The sequence below is a fragment of the Benincasa hispida genome, chromosome 2, assembly GCF_027475165.1.
Source record: "Benincasa hispida cultivar pf3 chromosome 2, pf3_genome.v1.1, whole genome shotgun sequence".
In the NCBI taxonomy this organism is placed as follows: domain Eukaryota; kingdom Viridiplantae; phylum Streptophyta; class Magnoliopsida; order Cucurbitales; family Cucurbitaceae; genus Benincasa; species Benincasa hispida.
The window spans coordinates 25,259,001-25,260,236 of NC_143479.1; positions in this window are offsets into that span (position 1 = coordinate 25,259,001).

Genomic DNA, 1,236 nt, shown 5'->3' on the forward strand with positions numbered 1-1,236 from the left:
AGTAAAATGGAGAAACTTTTCCAATGGCAGAAAGAGAAATATGAATTGGAGCTTAAGAGGCGTAAGAAGGTCATCGAACAGATCTACCAAGTTGAGAGTTTAGAGGAGGACGATCAGTTGACCCTCATAGATCTGTTGGTGAATGATATTCAACAAACAGATGGTTTTCTAGCCATTCCACCACCATTAAGGAGAAGGTATTGCATACGTTTGTTGGGCAAGACTAACTAATTACGTTCTCGGTGTTTGCAAGTTGCTTTGTTATTATTTTTTGTAACTTCTCCTGGTCCCTTATTGCATAGGTATCATATATTTGTTGATTTTTTGTGACATGTACAAATGGCCCGTGGCATGTGGCCCTTAGATATGGTGATAAATTTTTTTTAAGTAAGTTATAAAATGTTCATGTATAAGGGCATCAAATTATGTAAAAAATATTTTGAGGGGAATGAATTTAATGAATTTCATATCTAGTCTAAATTAATACTATTTGTAAAATCATTTGGCTTTCTTTAACAAGAAGTTTGGAATGAATAATACAAAATTGAACTGTATATCATATCTTGAGATTGGAAAGAATAAAAAAAGGCAATCAATGTCTTATTCCAAATAGATCAATATAATAATTGAATTATAAGATTAAAAAATGTTCATATAGGAAAATTCTTTTAGAGTACAAAAAACTGAATTAGATAACACTGATGTATGAACTATGAACACCCAAATACAGACATATGAACTCAGACATAACAACTTTGTACCCTAAACACAAACATAGAACTCCCCAGACATCAGAACTTCAGACATCCTATATCATCTCAATGTCCTAAACAGCCCCATAGTTTAATATATATTATATGATAAAGTGGTTATCATAGAAATATATATTAAAGTTTTTATTAAAATTAATTTGATTTATTGATTTTTTTTTTTTTTTTTTTTGAGGAGAGAGTTGTAACTCCCTCCCCTTTTTTTTCTCTACTACATGTTAGTGGGATGAGGGGTTGAATGGAATCTTCATCTTCTTCCTCTTTATGGTTACTGAAGAGTGCTATAAGATTTTGAATTCTCCTCATCCTCTCTTTTCTCTAAATTCCCTCATCCAAAATAGCCAGAGCCCAGAAACCTTCTGGATTCTCACCCAGAGAATGTAGAGGTCTTTATCGTGGTGGTGTTCCTATCGTTTCGAGGGATTTCACTTGAAGATCGGTCTTCAAAGGTAAAAGTTTTCTAAAC